This window comes from Stenella coeruleoalba (genome assembly GCF_951394435.1).
Source record: "Stenella coeruleoalba genome assembly, chromosome: 4".
NCBI lineage: Eukaryota > Metazoa > Chordata > Mammalia > Artiodactyla > Delphinidae > Stenella > Stenella coeruleoalba.
In genome coordinates this window covers 34,208,418-34,228,502 of record NC_137149.1, presented here as the reverse complement: position 1 = coordinate 34,228,502, position 20,085 = coordinate 34,208,418, and positions in this window count along the sequence as shown.

The following is a 20,085-nucleotide window of genomic DNA, read 5'->3' as shown; positions in this document are numbered from 1 at the left end:
CAGGGCTCTCCCTGACCTCCAGGACTGCACTGAAGCCTCAGCTTCTTCATGAACCCGATTCCACTGTTCCTGTTTATTTCACAGACAGCACAGTTTTTCTCAACTCTCTGAATCACCTCCCCATGCTGATTGCTTTGTTCTCTTAGTGGCCTTAAGCTCAATTCCAGTGAAAAAATAATCCAGTTGGTCAATTCATAATTTCAGGCCAGGCTTCATCATATATTATCTACCAGGCTATGAACTGACCGGTATGATTTAGTTCAGGTATACCCTGGCCACATATATGTAAAACAACCAATTATTGCTTCTCTAAGTTGACAGCTGAGGGAGAGGCACCTTTATCAAAGAAGGAACACTAGGATTAAAGACTGCGTGCTGAAGCCAGTGTAGTGGTATTCAGGCGATTTCTGATCATTTTGTCCCTAACGGCATGGATCACATACTGCCTTAAAATATAGTAATCCTGGAATACGTTACACGTGGCACTCTCTAGATTTAAATGACTACATTCAAGGACTATGTCTTAGTTATCGCCGTATCTTTCAGCCAATTGACGCTGTGTCCTCAGCTTGATAAGCCAATTAGGGCGGTGTAAAAGAAACATTTACACTTACAGCTTTGGACATGAAGCATATTTTCCCAATTCTTACCATGCTTCATTCTGTCCTTATGACTGCCTCATCTTCTGCTACTACTTCTTTCTAGCTGTATGCTAGACTGTAAACTCTGGGTGGGAAATACAGTGATTCCATTGCATTGGGTTGGCCGAAAAGTTCGTTTGGTTTTTTCCATAAGATGTTATGGAAAAACCCAAACGAACTTTTCGGCCAACTCAATAGTTAACTGCTCTATCCCCAGAACCTTGTTCCACAGCCTAGCCCATCGTAGGTGATTGGCAAATGTTAACTGAATAAATAGCAACTGAGCATTGATCCCAGACTGGTCCCTTTGGCTCCATTTTTATGGCTCCCTGGCTAGCCCCTTGTGGTATGTCTTCTGCAATATCTTTGTCTACTGATTATACTCTTTCCCCACCTTCATTCCATATCCTTTTCCCAAATTCATGTTGGGAAGCCTGGCAAGGTACGATGCATTGAAAAATATAGACATGTAATACATTTGTAGCAAAAAAATTTCTTCCCAGGAATGTAACCTTCCACCTTACTGACCAGTGCTATTAACATGGTTATCTGCTTTTCCGCAGCCCACCATTACCACACACAATAGGAAATAAATAAGGCCATTTAATAATAATGTAAATGTTACTACTAATAAAGATAAGAGTTACATTAGAGCCAAGTTACATATCTTTTACAGGACTGGGAAATTTTAATATGCTTCTCCATTCAGGGAGGGATTTGGGGTTTATATGATCTCAATCATTTTTTTATCTGTTAATACCCACATTTTGGACATTTCACAGATCATTAGCATACCTACTAGAGGAAAAGAAATATAAATAGAAAAGGAACTAAAATTAAAATGCATTAACTGGGTTATATGCCCATAAATCTGATAGTTTAAAAAAAGGGGGGGGCGGTAAAAACTGGCAGAAGGGGTAGGAGACTGAAATCAGTGATTAGAAATGAAGCGTGAGAACTGACTATGGAATTCCTTTATCAAGAATATCCTTATTTTCCATTGGAATGCACCCTGGGAAATCAGCTATAGTATTCTCTGTGTGGTAGGTCAATTTTTCTGGCAAAGGGGACCATATAATCTCAGTGTGAAACATTTCAGGACTGGGGGGAAATGTGATGGAAATGAGCCAGAAGAGTGAATTACACACATGTTTGAGTTGAAGCTGCTCCTGCCAGGCTGTAAATTATGAGAGTCATTTATAAGAGAGTCCATAATTGCTAGAGGAATTTCTGTGTTAATCATCAGGAGACAGATTCAATAAAAAAAAAAAAAAAAAAAAAATCAGTGCCAGCTTATGTGAGGTTCTTTCTCCTTTCCCAAGGCAATTATTGGCTATTCTCTGTTGATGACTGAGGAATGATAGCACCTTAATTAGCTATTTTTCCTTGAAGAAAATCACATTGCTTTGATTTAAGCACACCCAGACAAGCTATCCAGGAAGTCTGTGGCTACAAATCTACAAGTCTGTAGATTTCAAAGAATCCCAAAGCCAGTCCCTCTGCTTCAAATAAAATAACAATATAAAACATAATTTTAGCCTTTATTGAGAAGATTAAATTCTGTTTTAATAAAAACATTTTTTGGCTCTACAATTGCTATATTAGACTGAACTCTCATGTCAAAAAATCAATAAAAATTAATTGTATTTATATGAAGTATAGACTTGCCTGAATCATACCAATGTGAAGAATGACAAATATCATCCAGATGGAGAGAATAGTCATAAATTTTAAAATACAAATCAGTTGTTAGACACGTTAATTTTCTCTTCTTCCTAGTTCCTAGAGCTATTTTGTGTGTTCTTATTTGCTGTAACTTGAAAAAAATTTTAATATGTAAAACAAACTGGGTTTGGGGAATTCCCTGGCGATCCAGTGGTTAGGACTCCGTGCTTCCGCAGCAGGGGGTACAAGTTTGATTCCTGGTCAGGGAACCAAGATCCCTCATGCCCTGCGGCAGCCAAAATGAATAAATAAATAAACAAACCGGGGCGGGTGGGGGGTGGTTATTGAATAGTCCCTCAAAGAGCAGAACAGACCACTATAAGTCATAATTATCTGAGATGATTTTTTTTTAATAGTTACACAGAAAAGTAAAGAAGCCTAAGTTTTGCACATTTTTTTCTTTCTTGTTTGCTAGCCATTACAACTTTATTACCTGGGCAGGTTATCAGATTTCAATAGTTTTATTGGTTCTCTTTTCTTATTCTAAAACTTTCTATTTTCTTGATTTCTAATTTTGAATTTCTGTATTTCTCTCCAACCTAGTTTAGTTGTTTTTACCCATTCAGATGAGTAATGTCATCATAATAAGCACTGTGAGGAAATGCCAAGTTGATTTAAACAAACATCTTTTCCCCCAGTGAGTTTACATTCTAATAAGAATAAATCATGGCTACTTAAATAACTAGAAAACAAACAGACAGAGATACTTGGGGAAGAGTAGTATACACGAAGGACTATGAGAATTTAGAAAACAGAAATAATGAGTCCTGGATAGAGAGATTAAAGTAGGCATCACAGAGAAAAGTGTATTTGTGCTGAGACTTTAAGGACAGGTATTGTTTATATATACCTGTCTGGGATAGGAAAATGGTACATAACTGTATGAGATGACCAAATTTAGTAGCGGATAGAAATTTGTATTTCTCCTCTTTCTTTAAGACTTAGTGATCTCATACTCGTTTGGGAAAGCATGATGTGGCATATTCCACAGTGAGCTTGATATCCAGCAGTCCCTTTATGGCAATGGTACATGCAGAAATGGACTATCAGGAACTGTTACTCACAGCATTAGTGACACAAAATACACATCTCCATCTTGACTAACTCATTAGTTGGGAACCAACTGATATACCATAAATGATCTGCACCGCATGACCTCTTTTCCACAAAGAGACTGCACTTTGTATTTTAGTTAACGTTAGGGATTGCAAAATGAGAATTTATTCTTTTCTTTCTATTTTTTAATCATAGAAATAGCTTTTAATTTTTACACTTAACATTCTGAGTAACATGTAATAATTGCTAAGGACTGTAGTGTTAGAAAAATAAGGATGAAATAATGCACACAAAAGATAGGAGAGGTATTTTTAATAATTTTAAGGGGGCTAATGTTTCTATCAACTTGATTGCCCATAGCTCTGTACATAGTCCTATGGATTTTAGACCCAGTTTTTGAGTCCCCACTATTCACCAATAAGATGGCAGTGATGTAGATAAGAATATTCCTATAATTCTTTCTAATGATTATATGAAACCCAGAAGCCCTAAGGAAAAAAAAAAATTGACGCATTTGACTTCATAAAACCACAATACTGTTATATAAAGAGACACTACAAACAAAGGAGAAAATATTTTCAATGTGTATGGTAAAGGGTAAATACCACTTTATACAGAAAACTCTTACAAACCAATTTCTTTTAAAATAACATGACCTCCATTAAGCATATGAAACTATTCCCAACTCCACTAATAATGAATTCAACTTGAACAAGAAGAAATTAATGTTACTTATAAGATAGGCCAAGATTAAAAAGAATACTAATATCCAGTCTTGGTGACGTTAGAATAATCATACACTTTTGTGGAAGTATAAATTGCTACAACATTTCAACAAGCTATTTAGCATATTTCACAAAATTAAAGTGCACAGTTGCTCTGACTCAGGAATTCTTCTATGAATGTATCGTACAGAAATATAGAAACATGTGAAATATACAAGCATGATACCTTAACAGTGGTTGTCATAGCAAACAAAAAATAGAGAATTTGTCTATAGGAACTGATTAAATAAATCACCATAAATTTTTACAACAGGCATGGACCCATTTGTCATCTCAAGACAAAGATTTAAAGTATGGTTGGGTGGGAGAGGGGAGGAAGATAAAAATTGTTTAAAATGTTCACTTTAAAAATTAACTTTATCATAAATCACAAACATGCACAAAGTAAAGGGTGAAAGCATGGCTCAGACCCAGCCCCACTCCCACTCCTCAAAGTTGCCACTGGTAACAATTTGGTATGTATCCTTTCCGAAATGGAGAAGTTTTGAAGCCATGACCTGCTCTGCTTTTACTAAACCAAGATGCAGTTAAACATTAGTTTTTAAATCTCATAATAAGATACAAAGTAAACAGCACCAAAAACAATTACACTTCCCAAGTCTACAATTTCCAAAAAAAATGAAATCATCCGCAGTGGTATTGTGCATCTCGTGCTTTCTACAGAGAAGAGTTTAATTTCTATGCTTCTTTTGCAGCATGTCAAATGTCACAGACAACACAGGCATTCAAGCTTCTCTGAGCCTTAACCACTTTCTTCCAAACTTCCTGGTTTTCACCTCATGTACAACAAATGATTTGCTTCCTATTTTAGACCAATAATGTTTCATAATTTCCACCAACTTTTCTTACAGCAGCTCTTTTTCACATTCGGCAGCCTGCCCCTTCCCCTTTCTCTTAAAATCCAACAGTTTATTTAAATAGTTTTAATTCCCTAAACATTTAATCAATGTTAGAACAATTGCTATAAAGTGTTTAGATGCTTGGCTGACCCACAATTTCCATTTAAGCCAGTCAGTAGGCGGAATTATTTCAATTTATTATTTTCTTTTGAATTGATCTGTCTTCGTTCCCCGCCTTGTGAGACTCTACTTACTTCCCCCTTCCTCCTCTTCTTTGTCCATGGCTTCGTCCTCCCTCTCACTCCCTTCCTCTCCTTTTATCTCCCTTCCTATCATTCCTGCCCATCCGATCACCACCCGCCCTACTTTCTCTTTTTTTTTTTGCGGTACGCGGGCCTCTCACTGCTGTGGCCTCTCCCGTTGCGGAGCACAGGCTCCGGACACGCAGGCGCAGCGGCCATGGCTCACGGGCCCAGCCGCTCCGCGGCACGTGGGATCTTCCCGGACCGGGTCACGAACCCGCGTCCCCTGCATCGGCAGGCAGACTCTCAACCACTGTGCCACCAGGGAAGCCCTACTTTCTCTTTTCTTAACGTTTCAGCTGCAATATGTGTTAAAACAGAACTTCAAGATCTCCCTGGGAACTAAAACACGTTGTATACCATGGCTACCCCTATAGGCTTTAGCAAGAAAGAATCATGAGCACAATTGTCCCTCAGGATCCTGGCTACAGCCTAGTGCAGAACAAGGGAGCACAGTAACTGGAGGGGGAAGAAAATCTTTCACTTGCAGAACTTAGGCCTGTGTGTGTTGCCTTCTGCGTACAGTAACCTCTTCGCTTTGTTCATTATCTTCTATTAAACTTTTTGAGATATCCTGTTGCTTTCAGTTATACCATCACTATCTCATTATCTAGAACTCCTTGTCCCCATGCACATTTTACCTCTATAGTTATTTGCATCTGTCTAATTGTTACCCTTAACTCACTTCTGCTTTCACCCATGCCTTTGGCAATGCAATAGCAACATGCACAGTCAAGATGCTGACCCTTCAATTTGTTGAAAGATACTGCAAAGTTCTAACATTCCCACTAATGAGGTGAATTTTTTAATTGCTTTCCAATAACACATGAAGAGGTGGGATAGAATGGGAATAGTGTGACAAATAAACCTAGGACCATGAAAGATAAAAGAGATTTATGTGTTAGTTCTTAATACTCAGAAGTCCAAAAAGTCAAGTCTGCTATTGAGACATTATACTTGTGATTCTGCAAAAAAAAAACGTAGCTTTTGTGAAGAGAGATGTTGTTTCAGCCCTTTAAAATATGAAATTTACTAGGAGAAACACCACAGTTTCAACTGATTTCTTCACCTCTTGAACCAGTCTCATCCACCTCTTCATTTTAGAAAAATCTTTCTAATATTATTGTAATCTCTTCTCCAAAGTCTAGATCCCTTGGTGTGGCGACCATCTATACATTTAGTCTTCCCTCTCTCCTGCCATGCTCCCTCTAGATATCTATCCCATTACCTTAGTAACTTCTCAGTATTCCCTGCTATAATTCTCTGTTATAGACCTTGCTACCCGCTCTGTATAGAATCCCTTACCCACTACTCTGCATGACTACTTTCCTCTGCCAGCTGTCTCTCCTCAGCTCTAGAGTCTCCACTCTGTGGAAGTGCCTGACCCCTGGGCAGGCACAGGTACTACTTTCTCTACTCCTCTTGTCCTCATGCATACCTCCAATAGAGTCTATGCATGTGTGTATATATATCTATCATTATACATTTATACATACTATTGTACAATTTTTGTTTAGTATATCCAGCTCCTCATTATACTTTTCTGAAATCGGATACCATATCTTTTTATCTCCATGACTTCAGCATCTAGAATGAGTACCTGCCATTTAGAAGGTGCCTGTGTCAGTGAGATTTCTTGCTTGTAGGTCACTAAAACCAACTATGGCTAAGTTAGAAAAGAAATGCATTCATAAAAATATTGGGTGGGTTATAGAATTAAGGAGAAGGCAAGATAGAGAAATAGGCTCAGAAAATGGGCAGGAACCAATGGATTCAGGGCAGCAGAACCAAGACTAAAGTCATGCCACAAGGATAGTCTAGTTACCTTGCTACCACTGGTATGTGTCTCCATCCTTACTGGACATCACTGTTGTGAACATGTGGTGCTGCCACCACTGGACCCTCAATACTTTTAAATGATTTCCAGTTTCCGTTTCACTACCCCCACATTCAAAATTCTGAGTGCAAGCGTCTAGATGGTTGAGCCTAGTTCATGAACCTACACCCCAACTTATAGGTAGTGGTGATAGGAAGGGTAAAGAGAAGTGATCTATGTATCCCCCCAATTTATACAGTGGACAATTCCCTTAAACAGGAAGGAAAATTATACACTGAGTAGCCAAGAAAAAATTACAAATGTCCACGAGAGTTACATATAATCATGTTGTCACTATGAATTACAGCAACGAACAGAATATATTTTAGCTGTATTTACTGATTTTGAATCCATCTTTAAGGATAATGTGATGATTTTTATTCCCTTTGCTTATTACAGAACCATGTAAGAGAAAAATAAAATTTCATTAGGCAAATTTCTTCAGGCAGCTTTTTAAAATAACATGAACTATCAAAAGACTTTCTAAGAAGTGAGGGCTTCCCTGGTGGCGCAGTGGTTGAGAGTCCGCCTGCCGATGCAGGGCACAAGGGTTCGTGCCCTGATCCGGGAAGATCCCACATGCCGCGGAGCGGCTGGGCCCGTGAGCCATGGCCGCTGAGCCTGCGCATCCCAAGCCTGTGCCCCACAATGGGAGAGGCCACAGCAGTGAGAGGCCCGCATATCGCAAAAAAAAAAAAAAAAAAAAAGAAGTGAGACAGCAACTAGAAATCTAATCAATGTGATAGATAAAGACTATTAGCGCAACTCAACTATTGAGGAAAAAACCCTCTCAATCTAAAATTGTAATCACAGTGAAACTTTTCTAAAAAACGAAGGTAAAAATTAAAGACATTTTCAGACAAACGGAAGCTAATAAAATGTGTTGCCAGCAGATCAGCACTATAAGAAACCCTCAAGGAAGTTATTTGGATTAAAGGGAAATTATCCTAGATGGAAGACTGAATATTCAGGAAGGGATGAAAGACACAGAAAAGAGTAAATATGTGAATTAATATAAAATTATTTGTTAAAATTTATGTAGAAGATGATTGTTTAAGGTAAAATAATAATGATGATGATGTAATGTTGGCTTTTAAACATAGAGAATCAAAAATAGTGACAAAACAGCACAAAGAATAGGAGTTGGGGTAAATGGCACTATTCCATATAAGGTTCTTACATTATTGGTGAAATGATATAACATTAATCCATTGTTGACTGTGATAAATTAATGATATATATTGCAAATGGCCTTATACTAACCTCTAAAAATAATGCAAAGAAAATCCAGTAGAAAAGCTAGAATACAATAATAAAAATCTACTTGATCCAAAATGGGAAGGAAAGAGGGACAAAGGCATACACACACACACACACAATTAAAAAAAAACAGGTGGAAAAAATAGAAAACAAAGTAGCAAGATGATATACTTAAACCCATATGAGTAGTAAGTGCATTAAATATGAATGGGCTAAACATTACAATTAAGATATTGTCAAAGTGCATAATGAATCAAGACCCAATCAAATGCTATTTACAAAAGACACAATTTAAATGGAATATCATGGATAAGAGAAAACAGAATGGAATGAGATAGGCCACACAAACCCTAATTAGGGGGAAAAATATGCTACTGTGGTTATATTAATGTCAAATAAAGTAGGCTCCAAAATAAAGGATATAAAGAGGGATATTTCACAATGATGAAAAGTCAATTCATCTGGACCTAAATATGAGTATTATGTGTATGCACCAGTATATGTATCTAGTAACATACTTTCGAAACTTATGAAGCAAAAATTAAATAGAATTTTAAAAATAGACAATCCTGCAGTGATAGCTGGAGATATTTTTTCTTCAGTTTTTAAAAAGTATTTATTTTTGGCTGCATTGGGTCTTTGTTGCTCCACGTGGGTTTTCTCTAGTTGCGTCAAGCAGGGGCTACGCTTCATTGCAGTGTGCAGGCTTCTCATTGTGGTGGCTTCTCTTGTTGCAGAGCATGGGCTCTAGGTGCGCAAACTTCAGTAGTTGTGGCACATGGGCTCAGTAGTTGTGGCTTGCAGGCTCCAGAGTGCAGGCTCAGTAGTTGTGACACAGGGGCTTAGTTGCCCCGTGACATGTGGGATCTTCCCGGACCAGGGATCAAACCCGTGTCCCCTGCATTGGCAGGCGGATTCTTAACCACTGCACCACCAGGGAACTTCCATAGCTGGGGATCTTCATATAACCCTTTCAATAACTGATAGCTTAAGCAAAATAAACAGTAAGGATATAGAAAAGTTACACAACACTATTAACCAACACTTGCATTTATATAACACTATACTGAATACCTGCAAAATATATAGTGTTTAAGTACACAAAGGACATTTACTGAAATAGAGCATATGCTGGTAAATAAAGCAAGTGAAATTTTTCAATGCACTGAAATTATGCAGAATATGCTCTCTTACCATGGTGTTTCCTAATAAATAATAACAGAAAAGAAACTAGAAAATTCCTAACTGTTTGGAAAGTAAGCATCACATTTTAAAGAACTTATAAGCTGAATAGGAAATCATAGGGAAATTACAAAATAATTAATTTGAATAAAAATAAAACATAATAAAATTTAGGGAATGCAACCAAAGTAGTACCTAATAGGAAATTTATAAAATTTAAATTAGAAGAAGTTTTAAAATAAAAAATCTAAGTTTCCACCTCAAGAAACTAGAAAAATATCAAAACCAAAGAGAGTAGAATGAAGAACATAATTTAAGTAGAAATCAATTTAAAAAAGAGGATAGGAACAATTGAGAAAATTAACAAAGCCACAGTGGATCTTTGAAAAAAATTAATAAAGTTAATAAAAGCCTAGCAGGACTGATCAAGAAATAGGAAACAGCAACAGGATATATTGTACAGAACAGAGAAATATAGCCATTATTTTGCAGTAAATTTAAATAGAGTATAATCTATAAAAGTATGGAATCACTGTGTTGTATGCCTGAGACCAATATAATATTGTAAATCAACTATACTTGTTTTAAAAATTTTTTTAAAAAAGTAACAATCCAAATGTCTAGCAACATGGGAGCAGATAAAGCAATTGAGGTAAATTCAGATAAGGGAATACTATTCAGCAATAAAAAATAAAAATAAGGCAAACATCTATGCAACAAAATGGATGAATCTCACTGACTTTTTTTAGCAAAAAAAATCAGACACATAAGACTACATACTATATGATTTAATTTATAAGGAATTCATTATTGGGCAAAAATAATTCATAAGAAGTCAGAATAGCAGTTTTGATTGAGGAGAGGGATGGCTATTCACTGGAAAGACCATGAGAGAACTTTCTAAAAAAAAAAAAATTGAAATGTTTTAAAACTTGATCTAGATTGTTTTACATAGATATATATATGTAAACATTTATTGAGCTGGACACTTATGATCTGTGTATTTTAATAAATAAAATGTATTAATATCTACTATTTAACTGATTTTTCTTTGTCCAAATATAATAATTCTCTTAATTCTCTTTTTTTTTTTTTTTTTTTTTTTTTTTGGCGGTACACGGGCCTCTCACTGCTGTGGCCTCTCCTGTTGCGGAGAGCACAGGCTCCGGACGCGCAGGCTCAGCGGCCATGGCTCACGGGCCCAGCCGCTGTGCGGCATGTGGGATCCTCGCGGACCGGGGCACGAACCCTTGTGCCCTGCATCGGCAGGCGGACTCTCAACCACTGCGCCACCAGGGAAGCCCTTGATTTTCTTTTAAAGTAATCTCCATAAGAGCAAGGTTTTGACTCTTTGGTCCACAGACTCTTTTGTCTCCAGTGCCTGGCACACAGTAGACCCTCAATAAATAGTTGCTGAATGATTGTTAAAAAGGAAAAATGTAAGCAGCCTTATCATGTCCGTTTTAATCAACAGTTCACACTATCCAATTACAATTTTTCTTGAACTAGCCTTATATAATTGCTATAATTTTTCCTCAAAAGGAAGTAATTTTTGGATTCCTTTCCCCCCTTCTGGTTTAACAAGGTTAAACTTTTTAACACTTGACCTTATGCTTTCACATCTAATTTTCTCTTTGCAGGCTGCTGTTTTCATTTTGTAGAAGGTTCTGATAGATTGTGTGTGTGTGTTTTACAGGGTTTTTTCTAGAGAATGTAAAACTTCAAGTAAATTAAATAATTAAATATATGTAATAATAAATAATGCTCTTATATGCCCTCATTTACATAGAAAAGAAGTTGGTTGCCACTGATTTGATTGTATTATGCTTATATAAAAGTCAGTACCTGTTTAATCTACATACGTAGTATATTTAACCTGCCTGTTCCTCCAAAGTAGTTAGCATTATTTTTTCCTCTTTAAGAGTTGTGTTAACAGCTAAAGTTTTGGGTCACTTACTCTCTGTCAAGCACTGAGGTCAGAGCTTTACTTATGAATTCCTAGTAATCTTACTTGATCACTTATCAGTGGTGTGTGGGAGCCTGATCTTATCAGTTCTTACCAGCAGGGCCAGCTTCATAATTTGCAAGGCCTAGTACAAAATGAAAAATGCAAGCCCATTCAGGGCAGGGTAGCAATCTCCCCTTCCTACAGGGCTACCACCCAACCCACGGCAGATGGACAACCCCAAAAGAAACAGTTGGTACCTTAGTGAGGGGTAGGTGAGAGGCTTCAACAGAGTTGCCCATTGAAAATATTGTGGTACAGCCAGCCCAGGGCTAAGATGACCAATACCTTAACCTGCAATGAAAGCCTACAGGGTACCCATCTGACCCCCTCCAGCCACCATGTGACCAGTTGGTCTCCTCAAGGAATGGTACCATATTGGAGGCTCAATGTTGGTATACGTTGCTGACAGATTGGAAATTTGATGGTGGTAGTAGAGGGATTAGGCTTACTAAGTGGGAATCCTTCATGCAGAGCCCACATCCCTGTCACCATGGCCACTTGGCTCATAAGGCTATTGTTCTAGCACTAGGGTAGCTGATGACACTGTTGGCATCAATCAGCCAAGTTATTTGAACTACTTTGTTTTTTTAGTGTCTTTTCTGTGATAACTGCTCTCTGGCAGGGATTAATAAGTAATATGAAAGTCTATAACTTTTGTGCCTATTCATATATATCCATCCATGTACCTCTACCCCATACCTTTTGGTCTCTTACCATCCAATCTTTCTCCTTATAGACTGATGGTCCACAGGTCCATATACTCCTTTATCCAATGTATATGACCAGATGCATCACTCAAAGTTCTGCCTATTGCAGGGATTTTTTTCTCACCACTGTCTTTCAAAGCCACTGAATATGGCTTTGTTGAAGTTGCTGTCCATTTGGGGCAGGTACCAACATACCAAGCTGGCCCATTCATAAACCAAGCTTGGGCTTTTGTTTTCCTCAATCATCTTACTGTAACTAAATTACAACTAAAATTGTGAGCATTTCATCTGTTAGCATTATTTTTTCCTCTTTAAGAGAAACAGATGAAATGGCAGTCAGCTTGCCTTTGCTCTCTGCTCATCCTCAATTCCAGAGGTACTATTTCCATGTTACAATGGATTGTTGCTGGGCCCACCCAACTGTACATCTCAAAGAGTCTGACAGACCCTAGCTCTTGCTGGGCAGTTCCAGACACGCAGTTATGCATTCCATTTTATACCATTGTTTTTAAAAGGCATATAATTCTCTGGATGATTTTGATGTTCTTCAGTTTTACTATGATGCACCTAGGTGTGAATTTTTTTTAATTTCCTTGCTTGGAATTTATTGGATTTGTTGAATGATATTGGTATCTTTTGTCATTTCTGGAAAGTTCTCAGCCATAATATCACCAAATATTTCCTCTGCTTCATTCTCTCTCTTAAACTGAAATTTCAACTAAGCATATATATTCACACATATGTGTTTCTGTCCATCTGTGCTATATTTTGACCCATCTTTGATATTTTTCATCTCTCTGAGCTACTAAGATCATCTCTTCAATTGTTTTTTTTTCTGACTTACTAATTCTTTGCTTAGATGTGTATAATCTGTTATTCAACCAGTCCACTGAGATTTTAGTAATTATAGTTTTCATTGATAGTAGTTCTGTTTTGTGTTTTTTCAAATTTTATTTATTGAGATATATTTGCATACTTTTATATTGTGTGTCTTATAATTCCAAAATATGAAGTTTAAGTATCTGTTTCTGCTTCCTTTCTCACATAGGATAGCTTATTTCCTTGTATTTAGTAATATTTTTTATTGTACACTGCTCATATGCCCTGGAATTTTATCTGTGGAAGTGTGTTAATGCCTAATATTAAAGTAGGTTTTCCAGAATTTGTCTGTTCCATTCATATATCTGGGGCACTTTAAACTGAATTCAAAACTCAGATTTTTGGCTTGGCGGGTAACATGAATTTGGTTATAAAACTGAGCTATGGTTACAAATATCAAAGGATAATTTCTAAAATTTTTTTGACTGAATACCAAGTTTTGAGACTGGCAATTTTTCTTATAGTTTCCCAAAGAGAAAAAAGATTTATTCATAGTCAGTACATACTCTGGCCATAGAGTCCTTTGTGATCCCAGTTTTATGTAAGGGATTTCTTATTAGACTCTCACTTTAGGTGGCTTCCAGAATGCTTTTTCCCTTCCTTGAATTTTATAGTCTCACAAAAACCAATACTTAAGTAGTCAGTATGTTAATTTACTTATCTAGGTACCCAAGTACACCCCAGTCTCTGGCCTGCATATTCCTTATTTCTTTCCTAATGAACGCAATTAAGGAGTGTTTGTCTATATTTTACCCAGCACCAGCCTAGAAATCTAATCAGCCTTTTCTCCAGAAATCTCTTTTTCCACTCAACTTGTCAATGTCCCCTTGTTATAACTGCTCAAAATTTAAGTCTGTTATGAATTATTTGGCTACAAGTAACAACAACAACAACAAAACAGATTAAAGAGTTGCTACAAATAATTGGTTGTTTTTTTTTTAAAACAAAACAAGGAGTCTGGAGGTCGGTATTGCATTCCAGTGCAGCTAGCTATTCAATGGCCATGACAATGACAATGACAAAGGCTCAGGCTATTTCTACCTCTGCTCAGTGAAATTTAGTATTTTGACATTTTATCTTCATTGCTTGTCGACATGGTTATAAGTTAGCTACTGTTTCTTGAGGACTTAGTCCATTTTTCAAGCGGAACAAAGAGGAAAAGCCAAAAGGACAAAAGGCAGGGCCAACTGTTTGCCCTTTTTTATTGAGAAATAAAATAAACTTTCTCTTATTTTTCATTGGCAGAACTGAATTAATGGCCACCTCGGACCAATCAACAGCAAAGATACATGAGAAGAGCATTTCTATTTAGACCAATCACAACCCATTCCCTGAAACTAGGATAGGGCCCTTCTCCTCTTTAGATCAGGCGTCCTCCATTGCTACCTGAATAAATGTGGATTCTGTGAACAGAAAATAGGGAGTTGTAGAATGAACATTGGGTATGCATTAGGTTATATCTGCTGAAACACCTAAGGCTTTCTCAGCATCTAGCCCTTCTTACCTAGAATGACTTCTCTTCTCCCTTCATCCACTTACATGACTTCATGTCCTTTAAGCCCAAGCTTAGGGCTACCTTTTGTTAAGGACTTTGGCATCATCCTCTGTCCACAGGGCTTGCTCTCTTTCCAACTATCAACTTGATACATTGTGTTATTCTTTCCAACTCCCAATCCAGATTATAAACTCATTGAGAGTATGCATTGTGTCTCATGTCACCTAGCCTAGTACCTTGAACATGCTCAATCAGTCAATGGTAATTGTTTCCTAAAGAACTGATTGATTGTCTCATGACTTATGTTCTCCATATCTCTTCTGCTTAATAACATCACATCTTTGGCACATCCTAAACTCTAGTCCCATGATGCTATTTTATACCATAATCCTATTGATCTCTGTTTTTAAACTCTAACTGTTCTCACATCAAAACTCTGTTCTTTTCTTCTTGTTTATGTTTTCCTTTGCTGTGCAAAAGCTTTTAGGTTTCATTAGGTCCCATTTATTTATTTTTGGTTTTATTTCCATTTCTCTAGGAGGTGGGTCAAAAAGGATCTTGCTGTGATTTATGTCATTGAATGTCCTGCCTGTTTTCCTCTAAGAGTTTTATAGTGTCTGGCCTTACATTTAGGTCTTTAATCCATTTTGAGTTTATTTTTGTGTATCGTGTTAGGGAGTGTTCTAATTTCAGCCTTTTACATGTAGCTGTCCAATTTTCCCAGCACCACTTATTGAAGAGGCTGTCTTTCTCCACTGTATATTCTTGCCTCCTTTATCAAAGATAAGGTGACCATATGTGCATGGGTTTATCTCTGGGTTTTCTATCCTATTCCAGAATGGGAGAAAATATTTGCAAATGAAGCAACTGACAAAGGATTAATCTCTAAAATTTACAAGCAGCTCATGCAGCTCAATATCAAAAAAACAAACAACCCAATCCAAACATGGGCAGAAGACCTAAATAGACATTTCTCCAAAGAAGACATACAGATTGCCAACAAACACATGAAAGGATGCTCACCATCACTAATCATTAGAGAAATGCAAATCAAAACTACAATGAAGTTTCACCTCACACAGGTCAGAATGACCATCATCAAAAAGTCTACAAATAATAAATGCTAGAGGGGGTGTGGAGAAAAGGAAACCCTCTTGCACTGTTGGTGGGAATGTAAATTGATACAGCCACTATGGAGAACAGTATGGAGGTTCCTTAAAAAACTAAAAATAGAACTACCACATGACCCAGCAATCTCACTACTGGACATATATCCTGGGAAAACCATAATTCAAAAAGAGTCATGTACCACAATGTTCATTGCAGCAACTCTATTTACAATAGCCAGAACATGGAAGCAACATAAGTGTCCATGGACAGATGAATGGATAAAGAAGATGCGGCACATTTATACAATGGAATATTACTGAGCCATAAAAAGAAACGAAATTATTTGTCATGAGGTCTGTCATACAGAGTGAAATAAGTCAGAAAGAGAAAAACAAATACTAATACAGTATGCTAACACATATATATGGAATCTAAAAAAATAAAAATAAAACATAAATGGTTCTGAAGAACCTATGGGCAGGACAGGAATAAAGACGCAGATGTAGAGAATGGACGTGAGGACATGGGGAAGGGGAAGGGTAAGCTGGGACGAAGTGAGAGAGTGGCATGGACATATATACACTACCAAATGTAAAATACATAGCTACTGGGAAGCAGCTGCATAGCACAGGGAGATCAGCTCGGTGCTTTGTGACCACCTAGAGGGGTGGGATAGGGAGGGTGGGAGGGAGACGCAAGAGGGAGGAGATATGGGGATATATATATATATATATATGTATAGCTGAGTCACTTTGTTATAAAGCAGAAACTAACACACCATTGTAAAGCAATTATACCCCCAATAAAGATGTTAAAAAAAAAGAATATTCAACTCAAAAAAATAAATAAATAAAACTTATTTTTCTAAGACAAAAATGAAATCAATTAATTAAAAAAAAAACTGATTTTCCTCACCCCTTATTATTGTGATAATTTGTTATTGGTTACCATCTCTACTGTTGTCTTACACAATTCCATGCTATTCTAGTTTTCCTCCTCTGTTTCTCTCTTTTTCCTGCATCTTTTGCTGATTCCTCTTTTTTTCTTATTGCTCTGACGCTTTTATTCTGTCTCCTGAGAGTTCATATTTAGACCTTTTTTTCCCTCCTCAACCTTTTTCTTTTGAGCAGATCCATTCTGATTTAGATGACTCCCCAAAGTAATGAGAATAGTTCTACTAATTCCTGTACCCGTACATATTGCCTTGTTGCTATTTCAAGCTCAAAGTTTCCCAAACTAAACTTACCGTCTTAAGTCCAAATATATTATTTATTCCAGTTTTCCTCTTTCTTCCAGTGGTGCCGTCACTTTTCCAGTGTTAGAGAATTAAATATTTAAGGCATCTCTAACTGTTCCTGTCATGTTGATTCAATCTTTGAAATGTCTCTAATATCCATTGCATCATTTTTCCTCCTCCTTCCAAGTTCAGGCATATTTGCCTCAATTAACTAAATAACCTCTAACAATTCTCCCTGTCCCAATGCCTCTTTTCTCTAATCTCTTTTAAACAGATTAATCTGCTGTAAATTTAGCTTTAATGAAATCATGATTCTGATCCAGAAAGCTTCAGTGACTCTCCCCTACCCATCACATAAAATCCAGATTCGTGAGACTGCCTTTCTGAGTCAACTCTAATCTGATACCCCTGATGTATCCAAGTTAATTGTCTATTTCCCCAAAATGAATGTTTGTTATAGTAGGACAGGCTCATTTTCACCTCTGTGCTTTTACTCTGCCATGCCACCATCCTCCCTCTCCCAATTTATCAATTTTGCTTCTGCTTCTCCCACAGAGGACTTCTGGAAATCACCTCAATTAAACAAGAGATGCTTATTTCTGATATTCAGTAGCCAATAAAGCATTCGCTCTGCTTCAAATAGATTTGACTCCCTGATGAATGTGAAAAAAAAATAGATAACTTGCATCATGGGTTCTTTTTTAACAACCATTCTTCTCATGTCTTTCCTGTAGTTTCTTAGATTTTTTTTTTTTTTTTTTTTTTTGCGCCACTGTGACTATCTCTTGTGCTCTCCTCCTCACCCTTTTTTTTAAGTTTTGCAGTTTGTGAAATTCAAAGATGAAAAGGGCTTACTTGAAACCACTTAGCTGACTGGGGATTTGTACATCCTTACATGGTCCTAGTTTGTTTTTGAAAGAGAGCAATTCCATCTGGATTTTGGCCTTTGGGGGGACTTTATGCAGGTGGCAGGCCACTTAACCTGGTGGAGATTTCCTTTTAATTATGTTCATGTTGAATGCCTCCCACAAAGTAGGTATTCTGGACTGATTTCTTTTTGTCATTATAAATGAGTGTTTATGCTAACATTTTTTTCTTTCTTTTGAAGATTGTTTATTAGAAAAACAGTTATGATTTTTAAGACTCCAATCCATTTGATCTTAATGTATTTTCTTTCCCCACAGAGCAGAGATATTTCAAAAATGTTTTACTTTAATGGTTTTTTATCTAGGCTAATCCCTTATAAAAGTGCAAAGTGTCTGCATGCTAAAACAAATGTGCATTTGAATACTCAATTGATTAACCAATTTTCAAATAAACTTTTTAGATTTTGCATGTGCATTTGTTGCTCACTTGACCATATAATAATTAATTAGCCTTAAGTATAATGGATTGCACCTTCAAATCCTGCATGCATATTCTAATAGAATGACAGTGTTTTATATCACTTTTTATATTTTAGTCAAACAGACAAGCACTCACAAGCTAAGGAAGAGAATTTTGAAGGTGGGGGATATTTCATATATGCATATTTCATATCTGACATTTTGATTAATGAAGTGTTATAGTTGTTTTTAACATATTTATTTGGTGGCTCATTCAGCAAAATTAATCCTGATAGACGAAATGTGTTTAAAGCACTGCTTACAAAATGAATGGTGTCTCTAAGCTAATAGAGCTATAAATGAACAGGAAAAAAATGGAGAAGACTTTAAAAATGAGTCAAGTGAAAATAAATGCCAGATTAAAAACCAATTTACTCTATGTATCTAGAGAGCCAGAGGAACTCAAGTGCAAAGACTTATAGACTAAGTGAGCAACTGAAATATTTAAACATCAACCTAATGCTATTCAGCCATAATGGTGGGAAGGCTGCGTAGAGTTCGGCTTCCTACCTTCACTTGTGGTACATGGAGCTAAAAGGCAAAAACCTAAATTATGTCATGAGGGGTATATTACGAGTCAAGCAGAGAAGTACAACCATGCCACTCATCAGTGATTACAAGGGGCTATGGTGTCACTTGAGAATCAGGGAAAACAAGAGCCAGAAATAATGAGTTAGCTCCGGTATCTAAAAAGCAATGGGGATAAGTACTGCAAACCGAGGCCCACTCCCTTACAAAAACTTGTGCCCATCTCAATTTTTGGTTTTGAAAGCAGAATAGGTTTATTTAAAGTGATCTTCACAGAACAGACACTTATCTATAAAACTCTTCATAAAAGAGAATTCCTATTTTATGAATAATACCTTGAGTCTATATAGACAGTTCTACCAAGATTTTCAAAATATATAAATAGCCAAGTTCTCACTCTTGAGAAAGGTCAAATAAGTATAAATATTCTTTGTACAGAATAGTATAGGGCTTCAGAGAGAATTATATGAGTGCAAACTCTGGCTTTATCACTCATTAAGTATTTGACCCTGGGTAAGCCAAAAGATCTCTATCTGGGTTTTATCATCTGTAAATGAAGATAGATAATATTTATTGTTTATCTTTAATCTCACTGATGTAGCCCACGTGCTTAAAAAGTATTGTGCACTTAGTAGGTGCTCAATAAATGTTTAATAAATGAATGGATATATAAAGCATTTTTAAATACTTCCTGGCACTTGTTTTCAATAAATAAATGATAAACAAAATTTAATTTGGTGTCATCTCCTACGAGAGTGAGGCTCTCAGACCTCCCCTCTTTGGTCTCTCCACTGAAATGCACTTAACTCATTACATTAGGACAATACCGCTGAAAAAAAGTTCTGTGATAAAAGAAGTTAAGGAAACACAGCATGTTTTTCCTCTTCTTGAGGTTCATAATACAATTAGTTTATTAAAACACCCAATGAGCCCTGCTGTAGGTAAACCTGTTTATCTTTGTTTATCCAGCATTTTCAAAATGAATTTGTCCACAGAAGTCTCTTTTCACATCATGACACTCCTTCATTTATTCAAATATTTATAGAGTACCTAGTATACTCCAAACACTA